The following is a 14,839-nucleotide window of genomic DNA, read 5'->3' on the forward strand; positions in this document are numbered from 1 at the left end:
ACATCATACATGACATCATACATCATACATGACATCATACATCATACATGACATCATACATCATACATTACATCATACATGACATCATACATCATGCATGACATCATACATCATACATGACATCATACATCATACATGACATCATACATGCATGACATCATACATCATACATGACATCATACATCATACATGACATCATACATCATGCATGACATCATACATCATACATGACATCATACATCATACATGACATCATACATGCATGACATCATACATCATACATGACATCATACATCATACATGACATCATACATCATACATGACATCATACATGCATGACATCATACATCATACATGACATCATACATCATACATGACATCATACATCATGCATGACATCATACATCATGCATGACGTCATACATCATACATGACATCATACATAGTACAGAACACTATTAGTCAAGGACTGAAATGCAGCAGTTTAAAACGTCACACATAGCCTACGTATCAGTACATACGCACAATATCTAGGTCTAATACATAGTACAATGCAAATGACAATACAAGATATATGAAATGGCTGTGTCTCTTCACTGTGTACAGTGGACTGGACAAGACACGCACTAACGACCCCACATTTCCCCATCACAAGCACTTTTCAGAACTAAAGTACGATAGGTACCATCAAGTACCAGGGAAACCCATTAAACCTTGGTTCTCCACGTCAGTCAATAACATGGTTGACACTGGCCATGCTCCAGCTTGGTGCTCCGACCGCGAAGAGGAAAGCCCTGACGGTGCTCTTGCTCCGGCCGAGGACTCTGAGAAGCGTTTACACTGCGGCTTCTGAGAAAAACCACCTGGGACTCCCCGCATCGCAACAGATGGGCGAGCAACCAACCAACCTTCCTCCCAGTTAGGGACGGAACAGTGCCCTGAGGAGCCAACCATAACAATAACCCCAGGTTCAGCATCTGCCAGCAGAATGTCTCCTCTCCACTTACACAGAGTTCATATAAGGCTTTTGGCTCCGCTAGGAGATATAAGGAATAAGTGAAGTCACAGTGATTTCATAGACAGAAAGACACGTTAGTGAATATGGTTATATATGTGAATATTAATATATGTGAATATATTAACGTTGAGCTTAATCTGAGCGGCTATAATAGCTTTGGATCCCTGGTACTGACAATGTGACAGCTTTCGGTGACAGCTTCCTGTAACAGGTTCCTGTGAAAGCTTCCTGTGACAGCTTCCTGTGACAGCTTCCTGTAACAGGTTCCATTGAAAGCTTCCTGTGACAGCTTCCTCTAACAGCTTCCTGTGAAAGCTTCCTGTGACAGCTTCCTGTAACTACTCCTTGATACTGTCCTAACTTTACTCTCACAATTCAGTTTTTTAAAGCATTTGCACCCAAGCAACGTTGGTATCGGTTTTTCTCTTTATTCAGCCTCTATATCATTTAACATGATAAAATCCCTTGCCATGGGTTCTAGCTCTTGTCCTGATCTAGTCCTAAAGATTGACTCACTGCGATTTCAACATGTGCTCCATCCATTCTGTCACAGATTGGCAGCACTCTGTTCTTCCTGTCCTTACAGTAGTTTACAGACCCAGGGACCTGCCAGCTCTGCGGCAAATCATTGACAGAAGTCTACCTCCCTCTGCTGGACACGTTTAGCACACGCAGATAGTGACAAGACATCGTGGTATTCCAGATGAGTCCACTACTACCAGTTTACGGGTGAGTGGGTGGATCCTTTTTCAATGAGTTGACACGCGTAACAATAAGGAAATCAAAGGTGAAAGTAAAGTTTCACATCTGCCATTTTAGCACACAAAAGGCACATCGGATTCAATACATAACTTTGATTAATAAGTACATTAAAACTAGATTTTCTTTCTCCTGCGTTAACCTAAATTCAGAGGTAAGTTAAATGAGCGGAGGAAACAGTGCGTTCACTCTAAGACTATATATATATATGGATTTACTCTGAATTAGGTTCCATTGCTTCGTGTTTAAAGTGTTGAGACATCGAATTCTACGCCTCTAGTTGTGTTCAAGTTCGAAAAAAAAAAAAACATATCACAGTCGTGGCTTACTTAAATAACTCAATGATTTCTCCAAAACACGTAATTGTTCCGTAGCCAGTGACGTAGTTGTAAATCGTGAGGTACCCAGAACACAAAGTGAGCGTGAGAGGGGTGTGTGGGAGTTCTGAGGTACCCAGAACACAAAGTGAGCGTGAGAGGGGTGTGGGGGAGTTCTGAGGTACCAGAACACAAAGTGAGCGTGAGAGGGGAGTGACCTGGGGAGTTCTGAGGTACCAGAACACAAAGTGAGCGTGAGAGGGGTGTGTGGGAGTTCTGAGGTACCCAGAACACAAAGTGAGCGTGAGAGGGGTGTGTGGGAGTTCTGAGGTACCCAGAACACAAAGTGAGCGTGAGAGGGGTGTGGGGGAGTTTTGAGGTACCAGAACACAAAGTGAGCGTGAGAGGGGAGTGACCTGGGGAGTTCTGAGGTACCAGAACACAAAGTGAGCGTGAGAGGGGTGTGTGGGAGTTCTGAGGTACCAGAACACAAAGTGAGGGTGAGAGGGGTGTGTGGGAGTTCTGAGGTACCAGAACACAAAGTGAGCGTGAGAGGGGTGTGGGGGAGTTCTGAGGTACCAGAACACAAAGTGAGCGTGAGAGGGGTGTGTGGGAGTTCTGAGGTACCAGAACACAAAGTGAGCGTGAGAGGGGTGTGGGGGAGTTCTGAGGTACCAGAACACAAAGTGAGCGTGAGAGGGGAGTGACCTGGGGAGTTCTGAGGTACCAGAACACAAAGTGAGCGTGAGAGGGGTGTGTGGGAGTTCTGAGGTACCAGAACACAAAGTGAGCGTGAGAGGGTTGTGTGGGAGTTCTGAGGTACCAGAACACAAAGTGAGCGTGAGAGGGGTGTGGGGGAGTTTTGAGGTACCAGAACACAAAGTGAGCGTGAGAGGGGAGTGACCTGGGGAGTTCTGAGGTACCAGAACACAAAGTGAGCGTGAGAGGGGTGTGTGGGAGTTCTGAGGTACCAGAACACAAAGTGAGGGTGAGAGGGGTGTGTGGGAGTTCTGAGGTACCAGAACACAAAGTGAGCGTGAGAGGGGTGTGGGGGAGTTCTGAGGTACCAGAACACAAAGTGAGCGTGAGAGGGGTGTGTGGGAGTTCTGAGGTACCAGAACACAAAGTGAGCGTGAGAGGGGTGTGGGGAAGTTCTGAGGTACCAGAACACAAAGTGAGCGTGAGAGGGGAGTGACCTGGGGAGTTCTGAGGTACCAGAACACAAAGTGAGCGTGAGAGGGGTGTGTGGGAGTTCTGAGGTACCAGAACACAAAGTGAGCGTGAGAGGGGTGTGTGGGAGTTCTGAGGTACCAGAACACAAAGTGAGCGTGAGAGGGGTGTGGGGGAGTTCTGAGGTACCAGAACACAAAGTGAGCGTGAGAGGGGTGTGTGGGAGTTCTGAGGTACCAGAACACAAAGTGAGCGTGAGAGGGGTGTGGGGAAGTTCTGAGGTACCAGAACACAAAGTGAGCGTGAGAGGGGAGTGACCTGGGGAGTTCTGAGGTACCAGAACACAAAGTGAGCGTGAGAGGGGTGTGTGGGAGTTCTGAGGTACCAGAACACAAAGTGAGCGTGAGAGGGGTGTGTGGGAGTTCTGAGGTACCAGAACACAAAGTGAGCGTGAGAGGGGAGTGACCTGGGGAGTTTTGAGGTACCAGAACACAAAGTGAGCGTGAGAGGGGTGTGTGGGAGTTCTGAGGTACCAGAACACAAAGTGAGCGTGAGAGGGGTGTGGGGGAGTTCTGAGGTACCAGAACACAAAGTGAGCGTGAGAGGGGTGTGTGGGAGTTCTGAGGTACCAGAACACAAAGTGAGCGTGAGAGGGGAGTGACCTGGGGAGTTTTGAGGTACCAGAACACAAAGTGAGCGTGAGAGGGGTGTGTGGGAGTTCTGAGGTACCAGAACACAAAGTGAGCGTGAGAGGGGTGTGGGGGAGTTCTGAGGTACCAGAACACAAAGTGAGCGTGAGAGGGGAGTGACCTGGGGAGTTCTGAGGTACCAGAACACAAAGTGAGCGTGAGAGGGGTGTGTGGCAGTTCTGAGGTACCAGAACACAAAGTGAGCGTGAGAGGGGTGTGTGGGAGTTCTGAGGTACCAGAACACAAAGTGAGCGTGAGAGGGGAGTGACCTGGGGAGTTTTGAGGTACCAGAACACAAAGTGAGCGTGAGAGGGGTGTGTGGGAGTTCTGAGGTACCAGAACACAAAGTGAGCGTGAGAGGGGTGTGGGGGAGTTCTGAGGTACCAGAACACAAAGTGAGCGTGAGAGGGGTGTGTGGGAGTTCTGAGGTACCAGAACACAAAGTGAGTGTGAGAGGGGAGTGACCTGGGGAGTTTTGAGGTACCAGAACACAAAGTGAGCGTGAGAGGGGTGTGTGGGAGTTCTGAGGTACCAGAACACAACGTGAGCGTGAGAGGGGTGTGGGGGAGTTCTGAGGTACCAGAACACAAAGTGAGCGTGAGAGGGGAGTGACCTGGGGAGTTTTGAGGTACCAGAACACAAAGTGAGCGTGAGAGGGGTGTGTGGGAGTTCTGAGGTACCAGAACACAAAGTGAGCGTGAGAGGGGTGTGGGGGAGTTCTGAGGTACCAGAACACAAAGTGAGGGTGAGAGGGGTGTGTGGGAGTTCTGAGGTACCAGAACACAAAGTGAGCGTGAGAGGGGTGTGGGGGAGTTCTGAGGTACCAGAACACAAAGTGAGCGTGAGAGGGGTGTGGGGGAGTTCTGAGGTACCAGAACACAAAGTGAGCGTGAGAGGGGTGTGTGGGAGTTCTGAGGTACCAGAACACAAAGTGAGCGTGAGAGGGGAGTGACCTGGGGAGTTTTGAGGTACCAGAACACAAAGTGAGCGTGAGAGGGGTGTGTGGGAGTTCTGAGGTACCAGAACACAAAGTGAGCGTGAGAGGGGTGTGGGGGAGTTCTGAGGTACCAGAACACAAAGTGAGGGTGAGAGGGGTGTGTGGGAGTTCTGAGGTACCAGAACACAAAGTGAGCGTGAGAGGGGTGTGGGGGAGTTCTGAGGTACCAGAACACAAAGTGAGCGTGAGAGGGGAGTGACCTGGGGAGTTTTGAGGTACCAGAACACAAAGTGAGCGTGAGAGGGGTGTGTGGGAGTTCTGAGGTACCAGAACACAAAGTGAGCGTGAGAGGGGTGTGGGGGAGTTCTGAGGTACCAGAACACAAAGTGAGGGTGAGAGGGGTGTGTGGGAGTTCTGAGGTACCAGAACACAAAGTGAGCGTGAGAGGGGTGTGGGGGAGTTCTGAGGTACCAGAACACAAAGTGAGCGTGAGAGGGGTGTGGGGGAGTTCTGAGGTACCAGAACACAAAGTGAGCGTGAGAGGGGTGTGGGGGAGTTCTGAGGTACCAGAACACAAAGTGAGGGTGAGAGGGGTGTGTGGGAGTTCTGAGTTACCAGAACACAAAGTGAGGGTGAGAGGGGTGTGTGGGAGTTTTGAGGTACCAGAACACAAAGTGAGGGTGAGAGGGGTGTGTGGGAGTTCTGAGGTACCAGAACACAAAGTGAGCGTGAGAGGGGTGTGGGGGAGTTCTGAGGTACCAGAACACAAAGTGAGCGTGAGAGGGGAGTGACCTGGGGAGTTTTGAGGTACCAGAACACAAAGTGAGCGTGAGAGGGGTGTGTGGGAGTTCTGAGGTACCAGAACACAAAGTGAGCGTGAGAGGGGTGTGGGGGAGTTCTGAGGTACCAGAACACAAAGTGAGGGTGAGAGGGGTGTGTGGGAGTTCTGAGGTACCAGAACACAAAGTGAGCGTGAGAGGGGTGTGGGGGAGTTCTGAGGTACCAGAACACAAAGTGAGCGTGAGAGGGGTGTGGGGGAGTTCTGAGGTACCAGAACACAAAGTGAGCGTGAGAGGGGTGTGTGGGAGTTCTGAGGTACCAGAACACAAAGTGAGCGTGAGAGGGGAGTGACCTGGGGAGTTTTGAGGTACCAGAACACAAAGTGAGCGTGAGAGGGGTGTGTGGGAGTTCTGAGGTACCAGAACACAAAGTGAGCGTGAGAGGGGTGTGGGGGAGTTCTGAGGTACCAGAACACAAAGTGAGGGTGAGAGGGGTGTGTGGGAGTTCTGAGGTACCAGAACACAAAGTAAGCGTGAGAGGGGTGTGGGGGAGTTCTGAGGTACCAGAACACAAAGTGAGCGTGAGAGGGGTGTGGGGGAGTTCTGAGGTACCAGAACACAAAGTGAGCGTGAGAGGGGTGTGGGGGAGTTCTGAGGTACCAGAACACAAAGTGAGGGTGAGAGGGGTGTGTGGGAGTTCTGAGGTACCAGAACACAAAGTGAGGGTGAGAGTGGTGTGTGGGAGTTTTGAGGTACCAGAACACAAAGTGAGCGTGAGAGGGGTGTTGGGGAGTTCTGAGGTACCAGAACACAAAGTGAGGGTGAGAGGGGTGTGTGGGAGTTCTGAGGTACCAGAACACAAAGTGAGGGTGAGAGGGGTGTGTTTGAGTTCTGAGGTACCAGAACACAAAGTGAGCGTGAGAGGGGTGTGGGGGAGTTCTGAGGTACCAGAACACAAAGTGAGCGTGAGAGGGGGGTGACCTGGGGAGTTTTAAGGTACCAGAACACAAAGTGAGCGTGAGAGGGGTGTGTGGGAGTTCTGAGGTACCAGAACACAAAGTGAGCGTGAGAGGGGTGTGGGGGAGTTCTGAGGTACCAGAACACAAAGTGAGGGTGAGAGGGGTGTGTGGGAGTTCTGAGGTACCAGAACACAAAGTGAGCGTGAGAGGGGTGTGGGGGAGTTCTGAGGTACCAGAACACAAAGTGAGCGTGAGAGGGGAGTGACCTGGGGAGTTTTGAGGTACCAGAACACAAAGTGAGCGTGAGAGGGGTGTGTGGGAGTTCTGAGGTACCAGAACACAAAGTGAGCGTGAGAGGGGTGTGGGGGAGTTCTGAGGTACCAGAACACAAAGTGAGCGTGAGAGGGGAGTGACCTGGGGAGTTTTGAGGTACCAGAACACAAAGTGAGCGTGAGAGGGGTGTGTGGGAGTTCTGAGGTACCAGAACACAAAGTGAGCGTGAGAGGGGTGTGGGGGAGTTCTGAGGTACCAGAACACAAAGTGAGCGTGAGAGGGGAGTGACCTGGGGAGTTTTGAGGTACCAGAACACAAAGTGAGCGTGAGAGGGGTGTGTGGGAGTTCTGAGGTACCAGAACACAAAGTGAGCGTGAGAGGGGTGTGGGGGAGTTCTGAGGTACCAGAACACAAAGTGAGGGTGAGAGGGGTGTGTGGGAGTTCTGAGGTACCAGAACACAAAGTGAGCGTGAGAGGGGTGTGGGGGAGTTCTGAGGTACCAGAACACAAAGTGAGCGTGAGAGGGGTGTGGGGGAGTTCTGAGGTACCAGAACACAAAGTGAGCGTGAGAGGGGTGTGGGGGAGTTCTGAGGTACCAGAACACAAAGTGAGGGTGAGAGGGGTGTGTGGGAGTTTTGAGGTACCAGAACACAAAGTGAGCGTGAGAGGGGTGTAGGGGAGTTCTGAGGTACCAGAACACAAAATGAGGGTGAGAGGGGTGTGTGGGAGTTCTGAGGTACCAGAACACAAAGTGAGGGTGAGAGGGGTGTGTGGGAGTTCTGAGGTACCAGAACACAAAGTGAGCGTGAGAGGGGTGTGGGGGAGTTCTGAGGTACCAGAACACAAAGTGAGCGTGAGAGGGGTGTGGGGGAGTTCTGAGGTACCAGAACACAAAGTGAGCGTGAGAGGGGTGTGTGGGAGTTCTGAGGTACCAGAACACAAAGTGAGCGTGAGAGGGGTGTGGGGGAGTTCTGAGGTACCAAAACACAAAGTGAGCGTGAGAGGGGTGTGGGGGAGTTCTGAGGTACCAGAACACAAAGTGAGCGTGAGAGGGGTGTGTGGGAGTTCTGAGGTACCAGAACACAAAGTGAGCGTGAGAGGGGAGTGACCTGGGGAGTTTTGAGGTACCAGAACACAAAGTGAGCGTGAGAGGGGTGTGTGGGAGTTCTGAGGTACCAGAACACAAAGTGAGCGTGAGAGGGGTGTGGGGGAGTTCTGAGGTACCAGAACACAAAGTGAGCGTGAGAGGGGAGTGACCTGGGGAGTTTTGAGGTACCAGAACACAAAGTGAGCGTGAGAGGGGTGTGTGGGAGTTCTGAGGTACCAGAACACAAAGTGAGCGTGAGAGGGGTGTGGGGGAGTTCTGAGGTACCAGAACACAAAGTGAGGGTGAGAGGGGTGTGTGGGAGTTCTGAGGTACCAGAACACAAAGTAAGCGTGAGAGGGGTGTGGGGGAGTTCTGAGGTACCAGAACACAAAGTGAGCGTGAGAGGGGTGTGGGGGAGTTCTGAGGTACCAGAACACAAAGTGAGCGTGAGAGGGGTGTGGGGGAGTTCTGAGGTACCAGAACACAAAGTGAGGGTGAGAGGGGTGTGTGGGAGTTCTGAGGTACCAGAACACAAAGTGAGGGTGAGAGGGGTGTGTGGGAGTTTTGAGGTACCAGAACACAAAGTGAGCGTGAGAGGGGTGTTGGGGAGTTCTGAGGTACCAGAACACAAAGTGAGGGTGAGAGGGGTGTGTGGGAGTTCTGAGGTACCAGAACACAAAGTGAGGGTGAGAGGGGTGTGTTTGAGTTCTGAGGTACCAGAACACAAAGTGAGGGTGAGAGGGGTGTGTGGGAGTTCTGAGGTACCAGAACACAAAGTGAGCGTGAGAGGGGTGTGGGGGAGTTCTGAGGTACCAGAACACAAAGTGAGCGTGAGAGGGGAGTGACCTGGGGAGTTTTGAGGTACCAGAACACAAAGTGAGCGTGAGAGGGGTGTGTGGGAGTTCTGAGGTACCAGAACACAAAGTGAGCGTGAGAGGGGTGTGGGGGAGTTCTGAGGTACCAGAACACAAAGTGAGGGTGAGAGGGGTGTGTGGGAGTTCTGAGGTACCAGAACACAAAGTGAGCGTGAGAGGGGTGTGGGGGAGTTCTGAGGTACCAGAACACAAAGTGAGCGTGAGAGGGGTGTGGGGGAGTTCTGAGGTACCAGAACACAAAGTGAGCGTGAGAGGGGTGTGTGGGAGTTCTGAGGTACCAGAACACAAAGTGAGCGTGAGAGGGGAGTGACCTGGGGAGTTTTGAGGTACCAGAACACAAAGTGAGCGTGAGAGGGGTGTGTGGGAGTTCTGAGGTACCAGAACACAAAGTGAGCGTGAGAGGGGTGTGGGGGAGTTCTGAGGTACCAGAACACAAAGTGAGCGTGAGAGGGGAGTGACCTGGGGAGTTTTGAGGTACCAGAACACAAAGTGAGCGTGAGAGGGGTGTGTGGGAGTTCTGAGGTACCAGAACACAAAGTGAGCGTGAGAGGGGTGTGGGGGAGTTCTGAGGTACCAGAACACAAAGTGAGGGTGAGAGGGGTGTGTGGGAGTTCTGAGGTACCAGAACACAAAGTAAGCGTGAGAGGGGTGTGGGGGAGTTCTGAGGTACCAGAACACAAAGTGAGCGTGAGAGGGGTGTGGGGGAGTTCTGAGGTACCAGAACACAAAGTGAGCGTGAGAGGGGTGTGGGGGAGTTCTGAGGTACCAGAACACAAAGTGAGGGTGAGAGGGGTGTGTGGGAGTTCTGAGGTACCAGAACACAAAGTGAGGGTGAGAGTGGTGTGTGGGAGTTTTGAGGTACCAGAACACAAAGTGAGCGTGAGAGGGGTGTTGGGGAGTTCTGAGGTACCAGAACACAAAGTGAGGGTGAGAGGGGTGTGTGGGAGTTCTGAGGTACCAGAACACAAAGTGAGGGTGAGAGGGGTGTGTTTGAGTTCTGAGGTACCAGAACACAAAGTGAGCGTGAGAGGGGTGTGGGGGAGTTCTGAGGTACCAGAACACAAAGTGAGCGTGAGAGGGGGGTGACCTGGGGAGTTTTAAGGTACCAGAACACAAAGTGAGCGTGAGAGGGGTGTGTGGGAGTTCTGAGGTACCAGAACACAAAGTGAGCGTGAGAGGGGTGTGGGGGAGTTCTGAGGTACCAGAACACAAAGTGAGGGTGAGAGGGGTGTGTGGGAGTTCTGAGGTACCAGAACACAAAGTGAGCGTGAGAGGGGTGTGGGGGAGTTCTGAGGTACCAGAACACAAAGTGAGCGTGAGAGGGGAGTGACCTGGGGAGTTTTGAGGTACCAGAACACAAAGTGAGCGTGAGAGGGGTGTGTGGGAGTTCTGAGGTACCAGAACACAAAGTGAGCGTGAGAGGGGTGTGGGGGAGTTCTGAGGTACCAGAACACAAAGTGAGCGTGAGAGGGGAGTGACCTGGGGAGTTTTGAGGTACCAGAACACAAAGTGAGCGTGAGAGGGGTGTGTGGGAGTTCTGAGGTACCAGAACACAAAGTGAGCGTGAGAGGGGTGTGGGGGAGTTCTGAGGTACCAGAACACAAAGTGAGCGTGAGAGGGGAGTGACCTGGGGAGTTTTGAGGTACCAGAACACAAAGTGAGCGTGAGAGGGGTGTGTGGGAGTTCTGAGGTACCAGAACACAAAGTGAGCGTGAGAGGGGTGTGGGGGAGTTCTGAGGTACCAGAACACAAAGTGAGGGTGAGAGGGGTGTGTGGGAGTTCTGAGGTACCAGAACACAAAGTGAGCGTGAGAGGGGTGTGGGGGAGTTCTGAGGTACCAGAACACAAAGTGAGCGTGAGAGGGGTGTGGGGGAGTTCTGAGGTACCAGAACACAAAGTGAGCGTGAGAGGGGTGTGGGGGAGTTCTGAGGTACCAGAACACAAAGTGAGGGTGAGAGGGGTGTGTGGGAGTTTTGAGGTACCAGAACACAAAGTGAGCGTGAGAGGGGTGTAGGGGAGTTCTGAGGTACCAGAACACAAAATGAGGGTGAGAGGGGTGTGTGGGAGTTCTGAGGTACCAGAACACAAAGTGAGGGTGAGAGGGGTGTGTGGGAGTTCTGAGGTACCAGAACACAAAGTGAGCGTGAGAGGGGTGTGGGGGAGTTCTGAGGTACCAGAACACAAAGTGAGCGTGAGAGGGGTGTGGGGGAGTTCTGAGGTACCAGAACACAAAGTGAGCGTGAGAGGGGTGTGTGGGAGTTCTGAGGTACCAGAACACAAAGTGAGCGTGAGAGGGGTGTGGGGGAGTTCTGAGGTACCAAAACACAAAGTGAGCGTGAGAGGGGTGTGGGGGAGTTCTGAGGTACCAGAACACAAAGTGAGCGTGAGAGGGGTGTGTGGGAGTTCTGAGGTACCAGAACACAAAGTGAGCGTGAGAGGGGAGTGACCTGGGGAGTTTTGAGGTACCAGAACACAAAGTGAGCGTGAGAGGGGTGTGTGGGAGTTCTGAGGTACCAGAACACAAAGTGAGCGTGAGAGGGGTGTGGGGGAGTTCTGAGGTACCAGAACACAAAGTGAGCGTGAGAGGGGAGTGACCTGGGGAGTTTTGAGGTACCAGAACACAAAGTGAGCGTGAGAGGGGTGTGTGGGAGTTCTGAGGTACCAGAACACAAAGTGAGCGTGAGAGGGGTGTGGGGGAGTTCTGAGGTACCAGAACACAAAGTGAGGGTGAGAGGGGTGTGTGGGAGTTCTGAGGTACCAGAACACAAAGTAAGCGTGAGAGGGGTGTGGGGGAGTTCTGAGGTACCAGAACACAAAGTGAGCGTGAGAGGGGTGTGGGGGAGTTCTGAGGTACCAGAACACAAAGTGAGCGTGAGAGGGGTGTGGGGGAGTTCTGAGGTACCAGAACACAAAGTGAGGGTGAGAGGGGTGTGTGGGAGTTCTGAGGTACCAGAACACAAAGTGAGGGTGAGAGGGGTGTGTGGGAGTTTTGAGGTACCAGAACACAAAGTGAGCGTGAGAGGGGTGTTGGGGAGTTCTGAGGTACCAGAACACAAAGTGAGGGTGAGAGGGGTGTGTGGGAGTTCTGAGGTACCAGAACACAAAGTGAGGGTGAGAGGGGTGTGTTTGAGTTCTGAGGTACCAGAACACAAAGTGAGGGTGAGAGGGGTGTGTGGGAGTTCTGAGGTACCAGAACACAAAGTGAGCGTGAGAGGGGTGTGGGGGAGTTCTGAGGTACCAGAACACAAAGTGAGCGTGAGAGGGGAGTGACCTGGGGAGTTTTGAGGTACCAGAACACAAAGTGAGCGTGAGAGGGGTGTGTGGGAGTTCTGAGGTACCAGAACACAAAGTGAGCGTGAGAGGGGTGTGGGGGAGTTCTGAGGTACCAGAACACAAAGTGAGCGTGAGAGGGGAGTGACCTGGGGAGTTTTGAGGTACCAGAACACAAAGTGAGCGTGAGAGGGGTGTGTGGGAGTTCTGAGGTACCAGAACACAAAGTGAGCGTGAGAGGGGTGTGGGGGAGTTCTGAGGTACCAGAACACAAAGTGAGGGTGAGAGGGGTGTGTGGGAGTTCTGAGGTACCAGAACACAAAGTGAGGGTGAGAGGGGTGTGTGGGAGTTCTGAGGTACCAGAACACAAAGTGAGCGTGAGAGGGGTGTGGGGGAGTTCTGAGGCACCAGAACACAAAGTGAGCGTGAGAGGGGAGTGACCTGGGGAGTTTTGAGGTACCAGAACACAAAGTGAGCGTGAGAGGGGTGTGTGGGAGTTCTGAGGTACCAGAACACAAAGTGAGCGTGAGAGGGGTGTGGGGGAGTTCTGAGGTACCAGAACACAAAGTGAGGGTGAGAGGGGTGTGTGGGAGTTCTGAGGTACCAGAACACAAAGTGAGCGTGAGAGGGGTGTGGGGGAGTTCTGAGGTACCAGAACACAAAGTGAGGGTGAGAGGGGTGTGTGGGAGTTTTGAGGTACCAGAACACAAAGTGAGCGTGAGAGGGGTGTAGGGGAGTTCTGAGGTACCAGAACACAAAATGAGGGTGAGAGGGGTGTGTGGGAGTTCTGAGGTACCAGAACACAAAGTGAGCGTGAGAGGGGAGTGACCTGGGGAGTTCTGAGGTACCAGAACACAAAGTGATCGTGAGAGGGGTGTGTGGGAGTTCTGAGGTACCAGAACACAAAGTGAGCGTGAGAGGGGTGTAGGGGAGTTCTGAGGTACCAGAACACAAAATGAGGGTGAGAGGGGTGTGTGGGAGTTCTGAGGTACCAGAACACAAAGTGAGCGTGAGAGGGGTGTGGGGGAGTTCTGAGGTACCAGAACACAAAGTGAGCGTGAGAGGGGTGTGGGGGAGTTCTGAGGTACCAGAACACAAAGTGAGTGTGAGAGGGGTGTGTGGGAGTTCTGAGGTACCAGAACACAAAGTGAGCGTGAGAGGGGTGTGGGGGAGTTCTGAGGTACCAGAACACAAAGTGAGGGTGAGAGGGGTGTGTGGGAGTTCTGAGGTACCAGAACACAAAGTGAGCGTGAGAGGGGAGTGACCTGGGGAGTTCTGAGGTACCAGAACACAAAGTGAGCGTGAGAGGGGTGTGTGGGAGTTCTGAGGTACCAGAACACAAAGTGAGCGTGAGAGGGGTGTGTGGGAGTTCTGAGGTACCAGAACACAAAGTGAGCGTGAGAGGGGTGTGACCTGGGGAGTTCTGAGGTACCAGAACACAAAGTGAGCGTGAGAGGGGAGTGACCTGGGGAGTTTTATAATAAACATTGCATGCATATCATCGCATTTGCGTAGCGGCATAGAGCAGTAGAGGAGAGACACTTACTGAAGATGCATAATATGGGGAACATTTATAGGATCTGAGGAAAATCTGGCCTTTTATAAACACATTTCATGCAATTCTACATCATTTTACATGACTGGAGACTTTGGCAGAATCTCGTTTAATACCGCACAAGTGATCGAAATGGCAGGCTACTTTGACACTGACAGGACTGAGAATCTGACATCAATAAAAACGACCTGTCTTGAATCCATTAATATCCTAGGCCTAGGTGTGTGGAGACACATATTGTAGGCTACAATATGAGGAGGAAATTATAGTCCTGAACATGCTTTCTGGTCAAACCCCATCTCAGATTTGATTTTAACAACGAGTAGGCGCGATGTAATGTTGTTGTTGCATAAAGTAATAAATAAGAGCCTTTTCACGGATCCTATTTTTCCTACTACTACTTCCTGTCAGACACTCAGCTGTCAATCGGAAAAATAGTAGCCTGGACACAAACAATAATAATAACGTTACCTTATTTACAAGTACAACATACTTTTTTAAACCAGTTGCTATTGTGGATTATGTCAAATTTCAAATCAAATTTATTTATATAGCCCTTCGTACATCAGCTGATATCTCAAAGTGCTGTACAGAAACCCAGCCTAAAACCCCAAACAGCAAGCATTGCAGGTGTAGAAGCACGGTGGCTAGGAAAAACTCCCTAGAAAGGCCAAAACCTAGGAAGAAACCTAGAGAGGAACCAGGCTATGTGGGGTGGCCAGTCCTCTTCTGGCTGTGCCGGGTGGAGATTATAACAGAACATGGCCAAGATGTTCAAATGTTCATAAATGACCAGCATGGTCGAATAATAATAAGGCAGAACAGTTGAAACTGGAGCAGCAGCACGGCCAGGTGGACTGGGGACAGCAAGGAGTCATCATGTCAGGTAGTCCTGGGGCATGGTCCTAGGGCTCAGGTCCTCCGAGAGAGAGAAAGAGAGAAGGAGAGAATTAGAGAACGCACACTTAGATTCACACAGGACACCGAATAGGACAGGAGAAGTACTCCAGATATAACAAACTGACCCTAGCCCCCCGACACATAAACTATTATGTGATGTCTTGCTACAGATAGATGTCATAATTTGACCAGCTTCTCACAACAGGAAAATAATCCTGCAGCAACAGGAAATGTGAATTAATTATGGTCAT

The 14,839-nt window shown here is 51.6% G+C and overlaps 1 protein-coding gene across 1 annotated transcript in view; it reads left to right on the forward strand.

Moving 5' to 3' along the window:
• Positions 1 to 1,772: 1,772 nt before the first annotated feature.
• LOC110536469 (uncharacterized) overlaps positions 1,773 to 14,839 on the forward strand; it is a 52,829-nt gene continuing 39,762 nt past the window's right edge. Inside the window, 1 exon segment of the mRNA XM_036936496.2 lies at positions 1,773 to 1,931. The gene's annotated coding sequence lies outside the window, so the exon portion shown is untranslated.

The sequence above is a fragment of the Oncorhynchus mykiss genome, chromosome 11, assembly GCF_057628025.1.
Source record: "Oncorhynchus mykiss isolate SJ-2025 chromosome 11, ASM5762802v1, whole genome shotgun sequence".
NCBI classification, from domain to species: domain Eukaryota; kingdom Metazoa; phylum Chordata; class Actinopteri; order Salmoniformes; family Salmonidae; genus Oncorhynchus; species Oncorhynchus mykiss.